We start from the raw sequence: 20,151 nt of genomic DNA on the forward strand, positions 1-20,151 counted from the left end.
TATCATTGTTTGATGCTTTATGGGTTGCGTCGGCGTCTCGATTTTGATATCATGTCGAGCATCTATTCTTCGATCATCTCATATACTCAGCCTAGCAGCTCCACTATTTATATGCCTTATGGGCATATAATTACAGATTGGCTCGAGACCCTTCTGATAGATGTGTCTAAGGGTAGGATAGTGAAGATGGTCAGACAGGATTGCAGACTTGGGAAACGGACATTTTCCAAGTCCGGTATCTTGGGACAGAATGGGACTGTTCGATGGAAGGATGGGAGAGGTCTGGGTGAGTTACCACGGGCACTTCCTCGACAAGTTGCTGCTCCTCCTCCTGTTGCTGATGAGGTCGATCCTGATCTGCGCTGGAAGATCGCTGAGCTAGAGAGCCGCTTCGATCAGCACGATGAGCTGCTGTCTGCTGAGCTCCATGGACTGCGTGTTCGGATCGACCAGCGCTACGATGACTTACGCAGACAGCAGTTGGTGACACAACAGCTGCTTCTGGGCTGGATGGCCAACTACCCACCTCCGCAGCATTTCTCGGGTCATCCACCTTCGAGCTCCAGCATGCTGCCTCAGGGTTACGTGCCTCCCGCAGATGATGATGAGGTTCCTCCTGTTGAGGATATTGATTGATACATTCTGTGTGTCACTTTGCCTGTCTGTGTTTTGGATGCTATTTGTTGGATATCTTTGTCTGACCTGGATACTTATGCTACTCATATATTTTTGCTATTCATTTGTCTATTTCTTGCTTTTCCTTATGCTTCAGTTCATATTAATATGTTGTTCCTATGCCATGACTTGATTGTATCTTATCTCTTTCTTACTGTCATATAATACCATTAGAGGGAACTCTAGGTGCATTAAGAAAAAGACAGTATGGGTTAAGGGGGAGCCTTTTGAGTTTTGTCACCTCATTTGCACCTTTTCGGTGTTTGACAAAGGGGGAGAGGATACCTAAGTTTAGAGATGTATGAAGGCTTGATTTTAGGGGAGAAGATAACGGGAAGGATCTTGATTCCCGTTATTGACTTAGTGGTATATCCATCTTAGGGGGAGGATCTTGATTCCCCTAAAATTATGAAAATAAGAACATTTCTGATCTAAACTTAAATCGTGTTGTCAAACAACAAAAAGGGGGAGATTGTTGATACAGTCTGACCTGGCTGTTGTTTTGATGTTGACATGGATTTAAGTTTGTATTAGATGTTAATTAAACTCGGTTTGATTAATGATCAAGGTTGATCAAGTGGAAGGGAAAAGTCCAAGTTGGAAACTTGGCACGCGAAGTCGGAGAGAGCTCGTTCTTCGGACTAGGTCAGAGAGGGCTCGGTAGCTCGTTCTCTGGACCTGACAAAGTTGGAGAGGGCTCGGTAGCTCGTTCTCCGGACTAGGTCAGAGAGGGCTCGGTAGCTCGTTCTCTGGACCTGACGAAGTCGGAGAGGGCTCGGTAGCTCGTTCTCCGGACTAGGTCAGAGAGGGCTCGGTAGCTCGTTCTCTGGACCGGATGAAGTCGGAGAGGGCTCGGTAGTTTGTTCTCTGGATTAGGTCAGAGAGGGACCTAAGTGGACATTCCATGGTACATTGGATCGGTCGGCAGACCGATCCAGTGATACATAAGACAGTGGATCGGTCGGTAGACCGATCCAGTGAAACTAAGTTTCCATGGATCGGTCTGGTGACCGATCAGAAACACAGGTGTAATCGATCGATGCAGACCGATCAGAAACCGATCAGAAGCCACTGTGATGTGGGTGCAATCGGTCGATGCAGACCGATCGAAAACACTCGGTAGCACACTGAGTGCAACTGATCGGTCTTGGAGACCGATCAGAAATGGTATTGCGAAGAGAAGAAGGCGGGGATCGGTCGTGGAGACCGATCCACTTGAAGCCTGATCTCCCCCGATCGATCCATGGACCGATCAGGTGTCCTCGATCGATCCATGGATCGATCGGTGACCGATCCACACACAATCGTTTGTTCATGTTTCTGCGATTCCTCCACTGCATTTGATCTGCATGATTCCTCTGTGCTGTTAGCTTTTGAGTTTGCAGGATCACAGGTATCATTCCAAGCCTAATTTCAAATTAAGTCCATAAGAGGAATACGACAAATAGCCTTTCTGCTGTGATTCGCGGCGCATGGTGCATTTGAGGCATCAACGGCTACTGGTGTGATCTGGCTGCCATCCGCTTGACTCCTGGTGATTGGTTCGAGCTCAGAAGACATCAGTGAAGACTGTGATTTCATTGGTGTGAGTTCAGAGAACCAGGTAAGGAGGAAGAGGGATTGGCTGCAGCGATGATTCTGTGCAGCTTGACCGCGATCCGTGACAGCAGAGAACAGGGGCTTAAGAAGCAGTAAAAAGTGAGAGGAAAGAACAACAAGAAAGCAAGAAAGTGAAAAAAAAGAAAAACGTTCTGTTGATCGTTGAGGTGTGCTAAGTTCTTGAGCTCTCGGGTGAGAAACTGCTATCTGTGAGTTCTCTATTTCCACTGATCCTCGCGTGGTTGTAAGCGTTAGTTCATTCTTCTTTGCCACCGAGCTCTGTAAGTCTTGTGCTTTAACATATATATTTCTTGAGACTTTGTGGAGAGGTTACTCCACCGAGAAGGAGGATCTTTAGCCGGAATTTATCCGGGGTGCGATATATCGAAGATCAAGGGGTTGTCCACCTTACGGACACGCCGAGGAGTAGGGGCAAGTTATCCCCGAACCTCGTAAATCCGTGTGTTAGTGTACTTGTTTCCTCTTTGTTTTAGTTTCCTAATTCCGCTGTGCTAACAAGTTTCTTTGTAGAAATTTGTGTTTAAGTTTTTAAGAAGCTATTCACCCCCCCCCCCTCTAGCCATCTAAGATCCCAACAATATATACCACGAGAGTAGCTGGTATTGATATCACGCTATCCTCTACTGCCATCCGTACTTTTCTAGGCTTACGTCCTTCTGCATGCACTTTTCAGTGCTATCCCACTAGGGATCCACCATTTGGTGATCCCTACTCACACATTACAATAGATATGATTTATTCATATTTTTTTTTTGAAGAGCAAGTACCTATAGTTACCCTATTTAGGTCAGTCTCCCTTAGAGTTCAGGACTATGTCCTTTATATGGTCTTGGTCTCTTGCATTTTGCCACTGACCACTGGCGACATCACGATGATGCGTCATTTTCACTCATTCTTACTATATGCCATAGATTAGACATAGACATTAGTCTACATATTTTTCATGCCATTATTTACTCAGCTGGACTCATCACTCTTTTGTAATAGTTATTTTTGAATATTTTTACTAACTTAATCCAGGTTGGCATTACATCAAAAAGGGTGAAATTGTTGGTGCAGTTAGTACTAACAGTCTAACTCAGGTTTTGATGAATGATAAAGTAGGTTAAGTTAGTTTCGTAGTGATCTAACACTTTGACTAATTATATAGGAGAAGTCTAGATAGGTCGATGAGCTGACCTGATATCTGGCACGAAGTCTAGCTAGGTCGATGGGCTGACCTAATAGCTGGCACAAAGTCCAGATAGGTCAACGGGTTGATTGGATGTCTGACACGAAGTTCAGCTAGGTCAACGGGTTGACCTGATAGTTGGCATAAAGTCCAGCTAGGTCGACGGGCTGACCTGATAGCTAGCATGAAGTCCAGACAGGTCGACGGGTTGACCGAATGTCTGGTAGGTAAGTTAAGGTAAGTCACTGGAGTGGGAGTGACTTGGTGAGGATGCGTTCCTAGTTAGAGAACTTAGGTGTCGATCAAACTTAGAATCATTTCGGGAATCTAAGTTGAGATCATGACTAGATTCCGATCTCGGTGAGATGGAATCTAATTACTACTCTATAATTGTACTAACACTTTGTTTTGCAAGGTAGTATAATTTGTATTTGCCTTGAACTAACACTTTCTTGTAGGAAATTGAATTGCTGGAGAATGGTGGTCCGGGCGCTCAGAATGCAAAATTCTATCCCAACGCAACGTGGAGCACACTGATTGGCTGGGCCGACATCATGCTCCAGCTGCCCGGAAGGGATCCGGGTGCTCAGAGCTTCCTATATAAAGAGGCCACCACCTTGAGCAAAGAACAACAACTTCTTCTACGACTGCTCTATTACGCACTGCTCCTACAACGCTGCGAAGCTTCTCCAACAACTTACAACTCGAGTTTATTTTCCTGTTGTTATATTTTTTAAAGAGTTCTTGTACTTACATTTGTAATCATTCTTCGAACTGCTAGTGAATTGCCCAACGAAAGCACTCGATGAGTGTGGGTCTTGGAGTAGGAGTCGACGAAGGATCCGAACCAAGTAAAACTGGTTTGTATTAGCGTTGTGCTTTTTAATTTTTCGCTACATACTCAATTTGATTTTCAATTTCTCGACAATCACTATTCACCCCCCCCCCTCTAGCGTTTTTATGATCCAATAAGGTTGACCAGGTTGACTAAGCTTGAGTTGGCTCAAAATTGAGTCTTGATGTTTAGGTTTCGATGTTTGACAATATATGGATATTACAGATGCAATCGTCCAATTGGAGATATTTGTTGATACAATTCCCCTCTGGTTAAGGGATGACCAGTTTAATGTGAAGAAGAGTCAAGTAGGTCAAAGTTGACCAGATACTTATCTAGGAAAGTCCTAACTAGAGGTTAGGCAAGTAGAAGTCCAGGTGAGTGAAGTCAGGCAATTGAAAATCCTAGTGAGTGAAGCTAGGTGAAAGACCTAGTGAGTGAAGTTAGACAGTTGGAAAATCTTGATGAGTAAAGACAAGTGAAAGATCTAGTGAGTGAATCTAGGCAGGTGAAAGTCCCGATGAGTGAAGTCGGGCAATGGGAAAATCTTAGTGAGTGAAGCTAGGTGAAAGTCCTTGTGAGTGAAGCTAAGCAGATGGAAAGTTCTGGTGAGTGAAGCCTTGCACGTGGAAATCCAGGTGGGTCAAGGTTGACTGGACACCTGGTGTTGGGAAGTCCAAGTAGGTCAAAGGAGTGACTGAATACTTGGCACAAAGAAATCCATATGGGTCAAGGGTGACCGGACATCTGGTGGAAGGAAGTCCAAGTGGGTCATGGAGGATCAGACACTTGGCATGAGACGGTAAGTCCAAGTGGGTTAAGGTTGACCGGACACTTGGCACGAGAAGAAAAGTCCAAATGAGTCAAAGGATTGACCGGACACTTGGTGAAGAAATCCCAACAGATCAAAGTTTACCGGATGCTAGGCACGAGGAGTCCCAACAGGTCACGATTGACCGGATGTTATGTTTGGGAGCCCTAGACTTGACTCAGGCAAGCTAGGGTTGGTCAATTTGATCAAGTGATTAAATTAGACAAAGCCCAATTGATCAGCTGATCGATTGGGCACAGTGCTGCGACAAACAACAGCCCAATCGATCAGCTGATCGATTGGGAAGCGATGCTGCGAGCATAGAACGGTCCCCAATTGATCAATTGATCGATTGAGCACCACCAATCAATCGGTCGATCGATTGGGCACCACCAATCAATCAATCAATCGATTGGAGGCTGGTTTTATCGCGAGGATGCGAAAAAGTTTGAATCGATCGGTTGATCGATTCAGACTATTTCCAGTGGAGCACAGAGACACTTTGAATCGATCAGATGATCGATTCAAGCCTCCCCAATTGATTGGTCAATCGATTGGGATATGACCATTACTCAGGTAGTGAGCAACGGATGGCTGGGATGGCGCGGATTTCACGTGACAATCGATTGGGAGCAAGCACAATCGATTGGGAGCCCTAGAAGTGTCGAGTATAAAGCCGTAGCGAGGTTTCTTCTCTGTAGCGCTTACGCAATCCTTCACTACTACTTACCGCCGGACTGAGAGCTTGGAAGATAAGTGTTGTTGCACTTTCCAAAGGGTCCAGAGGCGTCTCCAATAACAAGGTCAAGTAAGAAGAGGGTTTTTCTTTTTCATTCTTGTATTTTCTTCTTCCATGTGTTGGATCTTGTTGTGTGAGTCTTGTACGAGGTTTCTCCACCTCCGATAGTTATCGAGAAGGAGTGTTTTTCATAGTGGATGGTGTGTCATGTGTGGATCCTTGGATTAGTCATCTCTTCTTGAGGTGGATACCAAATAAATCCTTCGTGTTAGCATTGTAAGTGTGTTTCGCGGTTCATTCCACTATATAGCATCATCACGAAGCAAGACAACGAGTGCGACGAGCTATTCACCCCCCCTCTTCTACCTACAAATTGACCCTAACAAGTGGTATTAGAGCGAGGTCGCTCTTCACCGAAATCATCACCGGAAATGGCATCGAGCTAGAGGGAGAAGAAGTTGAAGTAAGTTCAACAAAATCAAAGACTTCATCAAAGGCTTAACTTCAAATGGAATTTCAAGATGGACTAGGATACGATACAAGGATGCCTCTACCATTCACAATGACAAGCCTCGATTCTTAGAAATCAAGAATCGAAAATTTCTTCATGATGGTGATAGAGCAACGATTTGCTCTCGTGGAAGGCTTTGAAGCTCCAAAGAATTCGAAAGGCAAAATTCTCAAGAAAAGTAAATGGATCAAGGAGAAAATTCAAAGGTGTGAGGCGAATGACAAGGTAACCAAATTATTGGTTAGTCTATTGTCAAGCACAATCATTTGCAAAATTGGAGAATACAAGGATGCAAATGAACTATGGAGTAAATTGGCTAAGCTTCATAAAGAACCCTCCATTGCATCAAACAAAGAGAAATCCAAAGAGGGCGACTTATTAGAGCAAGACCAAGAGGAAGAGGACTCCGAAGTTAAGAGATGCTCAACTTCTGAAGAAGAAGTCCAAGAAGCTTCATCCTCAAAGGAGTGCAACCAGAAGAGCAAAGATGGAGCATACTCTTTGTTTCATATGCAAGAGGATGAAGATGAAAAGGCCTCCACCTCTAGGATTGAGGGAGAGTGTCATTCATTGACACCGGAGAAAGAAGAAGTTTCTACTTCCGAGTCAAATGGAGAGGAAGATGATGCCACCTCCACAAGTCAAGAAAAATCAAATGGAGGATCATGTGCCACCCCTACAAGTAAAGGTATAACAATTTCAAATTTAAATATAAAGATCACATTATATACTTTAAGTGTAGGGGAAAAGGGCACTACAAGAGTAAGTGTCCTAAATTGACTAAGAAAAAAGGTCAAGTGGCACCTAAGGGCAAGGAGAAGCCCAACGAGATGGTTCCAGTGACAAAGAAGAGCAGAGAGCACATAGTGTGCTTCTTGTGCAATCAAGGAGGGCATTACTGAAGTCAATGTCCTAAGGGGAAGAAATCGGTCAAAGTTAAGGGAGGAAGCTCAAGTCAAGGGGCAGCTCTCAAGAGCAAACCTATGGTATCATTTATTGAGTTTATTCCTTTAAGTAATGATAAAAGGCATGCTAGGAATAGTTTATATCATTTTAATGTTATTTATCATGAAAATAGGAAGCATGATAGAATTAAGGAAAATTATGTAACTTATCATTCTAAAATCACTTAACCTAAGGTTAGAAATATAGATAACAAATTAGGCAATAACTCTAAGGATTTTAGATATAAGCTTAGAAATAGAAATACTCAAGGAGAAAAATGAAAAATCCAAAACTAAGGATTTAGAAATGGAAAACCAAGCCTTGAGGTCAAGGCTTGACAAATTAGAAAAGACTCTCAAAAGAATAGAAAATATTCTAAAAGAGCAAAATGAGCACAACTTAGGTTTAGGAACACAAAAGCCATCAAATAGCCGTAAAGATTTGGGATACAAACCTAAGGGTAAGAAGGATGTCGCTTCATATCATAGGTTCCATATAGTTATAGAACCAACCCTAGGTCTAGGGGTCAAGTAAAAAATACAAAGGATGTTATCCCTAGAAGTATTTTTGGAAAGACTAATGTGATTAAGAGTTGACCTGGAGAAAGTGACCAAGAATATCACAAGAGAAGTTATTCCTAGAGTTGACCTAGAGAAAGTGACCAAGGCTTCTAAGAAGCCTAGAAAAGTCATTAGGAAGGTATCTAGGGAAGTTATCCCTAGTGAGTACCTAGAGCATCCAAGGAGCACCAATAGATTTTGGATTCCGAGAAGCATATTCTCTACACCTTAGATGGGTTTAGAGAGTGTCAACTCTAAATGGGTAAGGGTGGTTAATCCAACCTTGATAAAGTTGACAATTGAAGGCATTTTCAAAGTTTTTGTTAACCTTTGAAAATGAAAAGGATTAATTGATTACTCTTTGGAAGAGTAAAATGTGCCAAACTTTGAAAATGTGGACTTAATTTTAATTTCACAAGTATGAAGAGCAAAAGAAATGTCAAGTTGGGTTTTGGCATTTTCTTGAGAAAATGAGAGCAATTTAAGATCATTTTTAGTTTAGTTAAGGATTTAAGATACTTAGATAGATTATCTAGGTATATTTTATTTATGCTAATTGTTATGATTGTTTACCCATCATATGTCATGACATCATATTTTGCATTCATACTTATTATGAAAAACAAATAAAAATATCATGTCATATCATACATACATCATGTAGCAATAGTATATTTTCTTTTGAAAATTATTTCTTTTTGATATGTCTCATAACTCATCATGTCTCATTTTAATTTCCTTATAATTAAGGACAATGACATTTACTAACAAGTGACATCCTAGGTGGATGTCCATAATTCCTAAAATACCTAGATAGATATGCATGATCTCTAGTTTAGGGCAAAACGAAAATCTACATCTCACAAAGATTATAAGGTGACTGTATGTATTTTGGTGCATATTAGATACAAGTGAGATGTTAGGATGATGAACAAAACTTAAGATGTTGGTTTAGTGCATCTATTTGAGTTTTCATTTCAACAAAACACATAGTTATGTGTACTCCAATCATTGGGAAAGATAATGTACAAGTCAATGTGCATTGAGCCCAAAGAACATGGTTGGAAATTATTTTTGAAAATCATTTTAAATATACTTTGGAAAACCTTGGTGAAGGTTATCTTTTGATAGTAAACATTATTGAAAGGTTAGACACAAACTAGAAGAAAACATTGAAGTTTTCAAGAGTTTTCAAGTTTGTATAAATTTTTGAAAATATGAAGTATTTTCTTAGAAAACTATTTTTCAATGATGGTATATATCCTAAATAATGTCTACAAGAATTTTCATGATTTTTAGAATTTTGAAGGATTTTAAGGATATTTCTGAATTTCGACTGAAATTCATTTTCAGAAAATCAAAAATTCAATCGATCAGCCGATCGATTGGGCAGTTTCAATCGATTAGTCAATCGATTGAAATTGAGGTTCTCACGAGTAGAGGCTCGCAGAATTGATCAGCCGATTGATTCAACTTTGTTGAATCGATCAACCGATCGATTCAAGCAATTTCTTCGTGAACAGAAGCTCGCGGAATCGATCACTGGATCGATTGAAATAGTGTCAATCGATTGAGTCCCAACCCCAATCGTTTGAGAAGGTTGATGCTAGGAAAGTCTGATTTCAACACCTTAAGTCATTTTTAGTCTCTTTGGCCACTCCTAACCTCTTGGAATATATTTATATACATTTAAGGGTAGTTTTCATGATGAAAATAAGGAGAAATGGTTAAGGAACACTAGGTTGAAGTTTAGGATGAGGTTGGTTTCAATATTGAATCTTTTAAACCTCAAAACTCCAAGTTTTGGATTTTCTAAAGGTTTAGGGGCTCCAATTAACTGTTGGTACAATGACAGAAGTTTGGAGCATGTATTTATGGGGAGTCACTCTTTAAGGACATGAAAATTATTTTTCAAACACCATGGAAGGTGGTTAACGTTCGTTAAAGTAAATGCTCAAGGTTGAGCATTAAAAAATAATGGAGAGTGGATATCTTCATTGTTGAGTTGTGAATGCTCTTGGATGAGCATTGTGAAGTGGTTTAATGCTCAAGGGTGAGCATTGGATACAGTGAAGGGTATGAGACCTTCATTGTCGTATTGTGAACAACATGTGAGGTTGTGAACAACGTATGAGTAACTCTTCAGGGGGAGAGTTTTTGATGTGTACCAAAGGGGAAGAATGTAGGGTTTAAGTTAAGTCTTCATCCTAAAGAGGAAGTTTGCCTTCTAGGAAAGGGTGAGAATGAAGAAAACTCTCATTCATGCTTTGGCATGAAGGGAAGTTGAGACTATAGGATTATCCTAACTTAAAGGTATTGTTAAACATCAAAAAGAGAGAGATTGCTGGTGCAATATCCCTTGGGTCAGGTTTGTTGGTGCAATTTCCAGTAGGTCAAGGTTGACCTAGTTGACCAAGCGTAAACCTTGGTCATGGTTTCGATGTTTGACAATACAGAAAGACATGTAGACATGGACAATGTAGGTGCAGTTGTCCATGCGGAGAGATACTGATCAGGGTCTGATCAGGTTAGATGAAGAAGAGTCAAGTAGGTCAAGGTTAACCGGATACTTGACTGGGAAGTCCTAACTGGGATGTTAGGCAGTTCGGAAAGTCCTAGTGAGTGAAGCCAGGCAGTCGGGAAATCCTGGTGAGTGAAGCCAGGTGAAAATCCTAGTGAGTGAAGCTAGGTGAAAGTGAAAGTCCTAGTGAGTGAAGCTAGGCAGTTGGAGAAAGTCCTGGTGAGTGAAGCCAGGCAGTCGGGAAATCCTGGTGAGTGAAGCCGGGTGAAAATCCTAGTGAGTGAAGCTAGGTAAAAGTGAAAGTCCAGGTGAGTGAAGCTAGGCGCTTGGGAAAGACCTGGTGAGTGAAGCCAGGCAGGGGAAAGACCTAGTGAGTGAAGCTAGGCAGTTTGGAAGTCCTGGTGAGTGAAGCCAGGCAAGGGAAATCCAGATGGGTCAAGGTTGACCAGACATCTGGTGAAAAGTCCAAGCAGGGAGCTTGGCATGGGAAAAGTCCAAGTATGGAGACTTGGCACGGGGAAGACCAAGTTGGAGACTTGGCACGGAAAGTCGGAGAGGGCTCGGTAGCTCGTTCTCCGGACTGTGGTCAGAGAGGGCTCGGTAGCTCGTTCTCTGGACCGGACGAAGTCGGAGAGGGCTCGGTAGCTCGTTCTCCGGACTAGGTCAAGAGAGGGCTCGGTAGCTCGTTCTCAGGACCATTTAGGGTTTAGGGCTGGAGCTCTAAACCTGGATCGGTCTGGTGACCGATCCAGCGATACGCCTGAGTATCTGATCGGTCTGGTGACCGATCAGATAACAAACAGAAGGGTTCTGTAAGTCATCTGATCGGTCTGGAGACCGATCAGAGGAGTTGAGCCAACTTTCTGTGAGTGAACTGATCAGTCTGGGGACCGATCAGCAGGGAGTCTGATCGGTCTCCACGAACGATCAGAGACGCAACCACCTCTCTTACAGAGAGGTGGGATCGGTCCGGGGACCAATCAGACTGGGGCCTGATCGGTTCCCAGGACTGATCAGAGGTGCCCTGGACCGATCAGGCTTCAGCCTGATCGGTCCAGAACTATCCGTTGGCTCACAACGGTCTTCTGTCTTCTGCTGTCTCCTGGCTTCTTCTTCGTAGGTGGATGCAGGTATAAAAGAGGCTGAGGGCTTCTACAGAGGGACTACTGCTTCTGCTTCTCCAAAGCTACTTCTTCTTCTTCCTCCTCTGAACTGAGCTGCTGTTCTTCTGAAAGCTGTGCTCTTGAGCTTTGCTGAGCTCCGAAGTTTCGTGTGAGCTTCTTCGACTGAGTTGCTTGTTGGCATTCGTCCGTGAAGTTGGTGCTTCATCCGGGACTTCAGTCGACGAGAAGGCAAGCGAGTATTTGTACATTCATTGTGTATTTTGTTCTTGCTCTTCTTTGTATTTCCGTATTGCTGTTGCAAGCTATTGTGGCGAGGTTTCTCCACCCACAAGGAGTATTTATTAGCCGGTTCTCCGGGGACTCATCCACCGACGGATTGATAGGGCTCGTCCACCTTACGGACACGCCGAGGAGTAGGAGTTTCATCTCCGAACCTCGTTACATCGTCGAGTTCGAGTTTAAGGTTTGATCTTTCCTTTTTGCGTTTCTATTTAGTTATTTCCGCTGCGCTAACCCTAATCGTAGGAAGAAACGAAGAATTTGGGGTCGGCTATTCACACCCCCCCCCTCTCTAGCCGCGACCATCGATCCTAACAAGTGGTATCAGAGCAAGGTTGCTCTTCGACGGATTAACACCCGAGGGAGCACAAGCTAGAGATGGATCAACTCGGAGAAGACATCACCATTCCACCTTTCTATGACCTCGACGACTTTGCGTATTGGAAGGTAAGAATGAGGTATTTTCTTATGACTAACCTTGAAAATTGGAGTTGTGTTCAATTAGGTTTCAAGCCTCCAATGGATAAGGAAGGAAAACCACTCGATAAGAAGAAGTGGACAAGGGAACAAATCCACCATTCCACAATCAACGATGAGGTAATGAAAGTATTTGAATTCTCATTACCTAATGACATTCTATGTAAGATAGGTGGATACAACAATGCCAAGGAGTTGTGGAACAACTTGGCTAAGTTCCATGAGGGGAACTCCACTTCAAGCCATGAAGAGGAGTCAAGTGAGCCAAGGAGTTCACATCATGGAGGGATGGATTTAGAAGTTGAGGGCTACTCAACATCTAAAGAAGAAGAGGAGGAGAGTTCCTCTTCAAGTTCGGAGCAAGGAGAAGAAGCTTCTACCTCCGGAAGGGATGAAAGAGAGAGCTTACATCCCACCTCAACCCTAGGTAACTCAAGCAATTTAAGTTCTAGTAAATTGCATATATTATGCTTTGAGTGTAGGGAACTTGGACATTACAAGAGTAAATGTCCAAAGAGGGTTAGGAAGACTCCACCGGCGCCAAATATCAAGGAAGTCGGAGTCCCGATACGCAAGAGCAAGGAGCACGTGGTGTGCTTCCAATGCAAGCGAAGGGGACATTATCGGAGCCAATGTCCGAGGGGGAGGCAACCTCACAAGGACAAGAAGACGAGCACATCGATAGGGGGAGCTAAGGCAAACCCTAAGGTAATCTCTAAGGCACATTATTGCAATAATAATAAGACACATGCTAGTAGCCTCATTGCTATTGTTAATAATTGTAAGCATGATAACATTAGAAATCGATACACATGCTTAGGTGCCAAACATGTGAGCCTAGATAAGGATAACACTAGGAAAGCCAACCCTAGAATTAACCCATCTAAGGCTAAGGAAAACCTAGGTAGGAATCCCAAATCAACTAGACACATGCCTAGGAGTACCTCAAAGAACAATGACAAATTAAAACTTGAGGTATTAGAAAAGGAAAATCAAGTCTTGAGGTCAAGACTTGACATGTTAGAAAAGACCCTTAAAAATTTGGAAAAGTCAAATATAGAGTCTAAGGGGCAAAAACCAAAGCCCAAGGACATGAAAGGTTTGGGTCACAAACCTAAGTCCCAAGTGGTCAAGCCCACTTATCACAATGTTCCATTAGATTATGGAACAAAATCTAGGGCAAGGAAGACCATCACCAAGGTCACAAGGGGAGTCACCCCTAGAGTTGATCTTGATGAGTCCCAAATGACCAAGGCTTCAAAGCCTAGGAGGGTCATTAGAAGGGTTGCTAGGGAAGTCATCCCTAGTGAATAATTAGTGAACCCAATGAGCTCCAATAGGTATTGGGTTCCTAGGAGCGTGGTTTCATCACGCTAGATTAGTTAGGGTGTGCCAACCTTACTTGAATAGGTAGTTAACCTAATCATGGCAAAAGGTGGCACTTTAGGATTTTTCAAGGTCTAATCAAGCCTTGAAAATGAAAGGGAAAATTATTCCTAAGATAATTAGGATGTGTCAACCACATTTGAGGAGTTTTCTAGAGTCCATCTAATTGGCACATAGTGATCTAAAAATCTTTGGTATATGATTTTAGGTCTATTACACTTAGGAATATAGAACCTATGGCAAAATGATCTAAACTATCAAAAATGGCAACTAAGACTAGAATTAGGTATCTTCTATATCTTTACATGTTATTTGTCATATATTGTTTGTCATATGTCATGTCATGACATCATATTTAATTTAGTATCATTTGAAATGTCATGATAATGCTTAGGTTATTTAGATGTCATGCTTTATTTAAGTTTCATACTTTATGCCATGACATCATGACATTGGCACATGTTTTTACTTATGATATCATTATATGTCATGTCATCATATTTTACATTTATAATCAATTAATTTGATTTAAGGACAAAAACATAATTTGATACGGAAATCAAATTGTTGTTTAGAAAATGCATGAGAACTTAGCTTAAGATGACCTAAACCCATATCTCACATCAAAATTGACTTGGATGTGTTTGATACACCTTAGATGTGTGTGAGATATTAGGATTGTGAGTTAGGATCAAGGTGCATAGTTCTTGTACCTAGATGAGCCTAATTCTAATTGAGGATCATAGGGAAAGCTTGTGTACAAGTCATGTACATTTAGCCCTAAGATTGTGATCCTAAATTAAAGGGTTTAAAATCATTTTAAAATTGATTTGAAAAACTTTGATGAAGCTTTTCTAGTGATAGCATTCATCATTGAACAAGGTGATACAAAGATGAGTTAACTTTGAACTATTTCAAAGACATGTGAACTTTGTATCAAGATTGAAAAATTGAAGCTACTTTCATAGAAAACTATTTTTCCATGATAGTATATGTTATGAGGAATGTATCCTCAAAATTTTACAATTTTTGAAATTTTCTGTGATTTTCTAGAAGTTTTTGAATTTCGGGAGAAGAAAAATTCAGAAATCAGAAATCAGAGGTCGTGGACTGATCAGGAGGTTCCCTGATCGGTCCAGGTCTGTGTGGATCGGTCACTGGACCGATCCAGAGGGAGCCTGATCGGTCTGGTGACCGATCAGGGTGTGCCAAATTGCTGAAATTCGACTGGTTGTCTGAAATTTCAGCTCGGGAGTTGGTATTTTGAAGGTTTGAAACTCTCCAAGACATTGTTGGTGCAATGGTCAAGGGGGAGTTGACTTTTAGGGGGAGTTTTACCTATTGGTCAAGGGGAGTTGACCTTTAGGGGGAGTTGTCATGAGTGATATGGGATTATCACTAAATTGACTATTGACATTAGTATCAAGGGGGAAATTAAGGGTTTCAATGAAAGGTATGGGACTTTCATTAGGAAGAAACTCTTGACCTTGATTCACTCTTTTTGATGTGTGTCAAAAAGGGGGAGAATGGAGAATGTCTAGAGAATGTTCAAGGAAGAACATTGGAGTTAGTGGTAGAGTTTGTTGATCACAACGAGTGAAGTTGTGAACAACGATAACTTACTCTTCAGGGGGAGAGTTTGTTGATGTGTGCCAATAGGGGGAGAATGAAGGGTTTAAGTTAGACCTTCATTATCTAAGAAGGAGGTTGCCTTCTTAGAAGGAGAATGTAAGGTTGTAACTTATGTTTCATTACCTAGTGGCATGAAGAAAATTGAGGCTATTGGAGGTAGCCTAATTTAAAGGTATTGTCAAACATCAAAAAGGGGGAGATTGTTGGTGCAATTTCCAGTAGGTCAAGGTTGACCTAGTTGACCAAGCGTAAACCTTGGTCATGGTTTCGATGTTTGACAATACAGAAAGACATGTAGACATGGACAATGCAGGTGCAGTTGTCCATGCGGAGAGATACTGATCAGGGTCTGATCAGGTTGGATGAAGAAGAGTCAAGTAGGTCAAGGTTGACCGGATACTTGACTGGGAAGTCCTAACTGGGATGTTAGGCAGTTCGGAAAGTCCTGGTGAGTGAAGCCAGACAGTCGGGAAATCCTGGTGAGTGAAGCCAGGTGAAAATCCTAGTGAGTGAAGCTAGGTGAAAGTGAAAGTCCTAGTGAGTGAAGCTAGGCAGTTGGAGAAAGTCCTTGTGAGAGAAGCCAGGCAGTCGAGAAATCCTGGTGAGTGAAGCCAGGTGAAAATCCTAGTGAGTGAAGCTAGGTAAAAGTGAAAGTCCTAGTGAGTGAAGCTAGGCGCTTGGGAAAGACCTGGTGAGTGAAGCCAGGCAGGGGAAAGACCTAGTGAGTGAAGTTAGGCAGTTTGGAAGTCCTGATGAGTGAAGTCAGGCAAGGGAAATCCAGATGGGTCAAGGTTGACCAGACATCTGGTGAAAAGTCCAAGCAGGGAGCTTGGCACGGGAAAAGTCCAAGTATGGAGACTTGGCACGGGGAAGACCAAGTTGGAGACTTGGCACGGAAAGTCGGAGAGGGCTCGGTAGCTCGTTCTCCGGACTGTGGTCAGAGAGGGCTCGGTAGCTCGTTCTCTGGACCGGACGAAGTCGGAGAGGGCTCGGTAGCTCGTTCTCCGGACTAGGTCAAGAGAGGGCTCGGTAGCTCGTTCTCAGGACCATTTAGGGTTTAGGGCTGGAGCTCTAAACCTGGATCGGTCTGGTGACCGATCCAGCGATATCGGTCTGGTGACCAATCAGATAACAAACAGAAGGGTTCTGTAAGTCATCTGATCGGTCTGGAGACCGATCAGAGGAGTTGAGCCAACTTTCTGTGAGTGAACTGATCAGTCTGGGGACCGATCAGCAGGGAGTCTGATCGGTCTCCACGAACGATCAGAGACGCAGCCACCTCTCTTACAGAGAGGTGGGATCGGTCCGGGGACCGATCAGACTGGGGCCTGATCGGTTCCCAGGACGGATCAGAGGTGCCCTGGACCGATCAAGCTTCAGCCTGATCGGTCCAGAACTATCCGTTGGCTCACAACGGTCTTCTGTCTTCTGCTGTCTCCTGGCTTCTTCTTCGCAGGTGGATGCAGGTATAAAAGAGGCTGAGGGCTTCTACAGAGGGACTACTGCTTCTGCTTCTCCGAAGCTACTTCTTCTTCTTCCTCCTCTGAACTGAGCTGATGTTCTTCTGAAAGCTGTGCTCTTGAGCTTTGCTGAGCTCCGAAGCTTCGTGTGAGCTTCTTCGACTGAGTTGCTTGTTGGCATTCGTCCGTGAAGTTGGTGCTTCATCCGGGACTTCAGTCGATGAGAAGGCAAGCGAGTATTTGTACATTCATTGTGTATTTTGTTCTTGCTCTTCTTTGTATTTTCATATTGCTGTTGCAAGATATTGTGGCGAGGTTTCTCCACCCACAAGGAGTATTTATTAGCCGGTTCTCCGAGGACTCATCCACCGACGGATTGATAGGGCTCGTCCACCTTACGGACACGCCGAGGAGTAAGAGTTTCATCTCCGAACCTCGTTATATCGTCGAGTTCGAGTTTGAGGTTTGATCTTTCCTTTTTGCGTTTCTATTTAGTTATTTCCGCTGCGTTAACCCTAATCGTAGGAAGAAACGAAGAATTTGGGGTCGGCTATTCACACCCCCCCTCTCTAGCCGCGACCATCGATCCTAACAAGGTTGACCAGGTTGACTAAGCTTGAGTTGGCTCAAGCTTGAGTCTTGATATTTGGATTTCGATATTTGACAATATATGGAAATTATAGATGCAATCATCCAATTGGGGATATTTGTTGATGCAATTCCCATCTAGTCAAGTGATGACCAGTTAGATGTGAAGAAGAGTCAAATAGATTAAAGTTGACCAAATACTTGACTAGGAAAGTCCTAACTGGAAGTTAGGCAAGTGAAAGTCCTGGTGAGTGAAGCTAGACAGTTGAAAATCCTAGTGAGTGAAGTCAGGTGAAAGACCTAGTGAGTGAAGCTAGGAAGTTAGGAAATCCTGATGAGTGAAGCCGATGAAAGACCTAGTGAGTGAAGCTAGGTATGTGAAAGTCTCGGTGAGTGAAGCCGGGCAGTGGGAAAATCCTAGTGAATGAAGCTAAGTGAAAGTCCTGGTGAGTGAAGCTAGGTAGATGGAAAGTCCTGGTGAGTGAAGCCAGGCACGTGGAACTCCAGGTAGGTCAAGGTTGACCGGACACCTGGTGTTGGGAAGTCCAAGTAGGTCAAAGGAGTGGCCGGATACTTGGAACAAAGAAATCCATATGGGGCAAAGGTGACCGGACATCTAGTGGAAGGAAGTCCAAGTGGGTCATGGAAGATCAGACACTTGGCCCGAGACGATAAGTCCAAGTGGGTTAAGGTTGACAGGACACTTGGCACGAGGAGAAAAGTCCAAGTAGGTCAAAGGATTGACCGGATACTTGGTGAAGAAGTTCTAGCAGGTCAAGGTTGACTGATGCTAGGCACGAGGTGTCTCAACAGGTCATGGTTGACCAGATGTTGGGTTTGAGAGCCCTAGACTTGACTCCGGCAAGCTAGGGTTGGTCAAGCAATTGGTCGATTGATTGAGGTTGGTTTTCATATGCGAACGCGAGGAAGCCTGAATCGATCGGTCAATTGATTCAAGCCGTTTCCAGCGGAGCACAGAGGCACTCTGAATCAATCACCCGATTGATTCAAGCCTCCCCAATTGATTGGTCAATTGATTGGGATGTGACCATTGAGCAGGTAGTGAGTGACGGATGGTTGGGATGGCGCGGATCTCACGTGGCAATCGATTGAGAGCCCTAGAAGCATCGAGTATAAAGTCGTGGCGAGCTTTCTTCTCCGTAGCGCTTACAAGATCCTTCACTACTACTCACCACCGGACTGAGAGCTTGGAAGAGAAGTATTGTTGCACTTTCCAAAGGGTTAAGAGACATCTCCATCAAGGTCAAGCAAGAAGAGGGTTTTTCATTTTCATTCTTGTATTTTCTTCTTGTGTGTGTTGTATCTTGTTGTATGAGTCTTGTACAAGGTTTCTCCACCTCCGATAGTTACCGAGAATGAATGTTTTTCATAGTGGAGAGTGTGTCATGTGTAGATCCTTGGATTAGTTATCTCTTCATGAGGTGGATGACAAGTAAATCCTTCTTGTTAGCGTTGTAAGTGTGTTTCGTGGTTCATTCCGCTGCATATCATCATTACAAAGCAAGACAACGAGCGCGATGAGCTATTCACCCCCCCCCTCCCCTCCCCCTCCCCCTCCCCTTTTAGCTACAAATCGACCCTAACATATATAGTATAAATATTCTATTAAAGAGTTTGATTTTAGTTCAAAATAATCAATACGTAGAATCAGAACAAGTAATTGTAACATTTCTAAACATGTAAAACTAAATGTGCATATGGTTTAAACTAATTTTAAAAACTTAAATTACTTTAATACTATCAATAACACTTAAATTTAAAGTGAACATTAAGTGTGAACCTAAAAAAAAAAAAGGCACATTATACATGAAAATCATATAGATCATAAAATGTAGTATTATACCTGAAGATATAAAAAATAAAATTTAGCTATTTTTAATCACATTATATAATACCTTAAATCCAAAATAAGATACAACAACGGTAAGCCAAAATTGCAGAATGAATTAGCTGAGATCGCGGCTAAGTTCGCAGCCAAGGCTAGTTGAGGCCAGGGTCGGCCAACATTACAGGCATGGTCGATCTTGCGGCCAAGCTTGCTACTAGATAAGATTGAGCTCCAGATCAATGTTGGTTTGATCTCGTGGTTGACTAATCTCACCGCCGAGCTTACTGTTGATCGGCTGAGTGCGGCCATGTCGGCCACAGCAGCCGCGGCTACCTCAAGGTCGCCTGGATGAGGTCCACACTCGAAGAGAGAGGAGAGAGAAAGATCTAGCTTACCTGAGTGTCGGAGAAGGCCGTGTGTACCAGAGAAGCGACCGGCGATCAGAGTGAGAGAAGAGGAGAGTTTGAGAGAACAGATAGGGAAAAATACGATCGGAAAAACCTAAAATCATGAATTTTGCGATGGAATATAAATATCGTTGTAAAATGAGAACAAAATTTATGATTTATGGTTTTCCATGCATTGCCTCAATAGTGATGATATTAGCAACAAAATTTATATTTTGCTGATAATTAACGATAGATAATAAATTCCATCGCTAATTAGGATTTCTCATTGCCTCAATAGCGACAATATTAACGATGGAATTAGCGACAGAATTTGTTATTCGTCGCTAATTAGCGACGGGATTTGTTTTCTGTCGTGAAGTCTGTCGATATTCGTAGATTTTTTTATAGTGAAATAATTTAAATTAGGTTTTAGTTGTATTGTCGATGTGTGCATCAAGTGTGCTAGGATTTAAAACATTCAACAGAATAGGAGAGTTCTCTGACCTAATTGATTGAGTTGGATTGTAAATGGTTCAATATCTCGATAACCTAAAGGGAGTTAGCATCTGAGAGATCAAG

The sequence above is a fragment of the Zingiber officinale genome, chromosome 1A, assembly GCF_018446385.1.
Source record: "Zingiber officinale cultivar Zhangliang chromosome 1A, Zo_v1.1, whole genome shotgun sequence".
NCBI lineage: Eukaryota > Viridiplantae > Streptophyta > Magnoliopsida > Zingiberales > Zingiberaceae > Zingiber > Zingiber officinale.